This window comes from Lasioglossum baleicum, unplaced genomic scaffold, assembly GCF_051020765.1.
Source record: "Lasioglossum baleicum unplaced genomic scaffold, iyLasBale1 scaffold0200, whole genome shotgun sequence".
Classification (NCBI taxonomy): domain Eukaryota; kingdom Metazoa; phylum Arthropoda; class Insecta; order Hymenoptera; family Halictidae; genus Lasioglossum; species Lasioglossum baleicum.
The window spans coordinates 8,626-10,350 of record NW_027469260.1 but is presented as its reverse complement, the minus strand read 5'-3'; positions in this window follow the sequence as shown (position 1 = coordinate 10,350).

Genomic DNA, 1,725 nt, shown 5'->3' with positions numbered 1-1,725 from the left:
TAATACGAAAATTTGCTCCACTGATATTTTCGACTATTATTATGGCTAGCTAATTTTATTGCAGATATAGTATGAAAATTTGCTCTACAGATATTTTCGATTAGTATAGTGGTGAGCTAATTTTGTTGCATAATAATATGAAAATTTTCTCTACTGACATTTTCGACTAGTACTGTTGTTTACTAATTTTGTTTCATATATAATACCAAAATTTGTTCCTCCGATATTTTCGACTAATATTGCGGTTAGCTAATTATAATGCATATATGATATGAAAATTTGCTTTACTTAAGTTTTCGCCCAGTATTGTGGTGAGGAAATTTTATTGCATATACAATATGAAAATTTGCTCCACTGATATTGTCGACAAGTATTGCGGACAGCTAATTTTATTGCATATATAATACGAAAATTTGCTCTACTGATATTTTCGACTAGTATTGTTGTGAGCTAATTTTGTTGCATATATAATATGATAATTTTCTCTACTGATATTTTCGACTAGTATTGTTGCGAGCTAATTTTGTTGCATATATTATACGAAAACTTGATCTACTCATATTTTCGACAAGTAACGTGGTTATCTAATTATTAGTGCATATATACTATGTAAATTAGCTCTACACATATTTTGGTCTACTATTGTGGTGATCTACTTATTATTGCATATATAATATGAAAATGTGCTCTACCGATATCTTCCTCTGATATTGTGGTGGTCCAATTCTATTTTATATATAATCCGAAAATTTGCTCTACTGATATTTTCTACTAGTATTGTGGGGTACTAATTTTATTGCATATATAATATGTAAATTAACTCTACACATATTATCGTTTATTACTGTGTGAACATATTGTATTGCATATATAATACGAAAAATTGCTCTACAGATATTTTCGTCTAGTATTGTGGTGAGCTAATTTTTTTGCATATATAATATGAAAACTTGCTCTACTGATATTTTGGACTAGTATTGTGGTGAGCTAATTATATTGCATATGAAATATGAAAATGTGCTCTACTGACACTTGTGTCGAGTATTGTGGAAAGCTAATTTTATTGCATCTGTAATATGAAAATTACCTATACTGATATTTCCGACTAGTATTGTGGCGATCTAACTGTTAGTGCATATATAATATGAAAATGTGCTCTACCGATATCTTCCTCTGGTATTGTGGTGGCCTAATTCTGTTGTATATATAGTGCGAAAATTAGCTCTACTGATATTTTCGACTAGTATTGTGCCCAGCCAATTTTATTGCATATATATTATGAAAGATTTCTTTACTGATATTTTCGACTAGCATTGTGGACAACTAATTTTGTTGCATATATAATATTAAAATTTGCTCTATTGATATTTTCAACTCGTGTTGTGGTGAGCGAATTATATTGCATACATAATATGAAAATTTGCTCTACTGATATTTTCAACTAGCATTCTGTTGAGCTAATACTGCTACATATGTAATACAAAAATTTGCCCCACTCATACTTTCCACTAGTATTGCGGCGAGCTAATTTTGTTGCATATATAATGCGAAAATTTGCTCAACTGATATTTTCGACTAGTATTGTGGTTATCTAATTATCTTTGCATATATAGTACGAAAATTTGCTCTACTGATATTTTCGACTACTAATGTACTGATCTAATTCTATTGGATATATAATACGAAAATTTGCCCTAATGATATTTTCGACTAGTATTGTGGTGA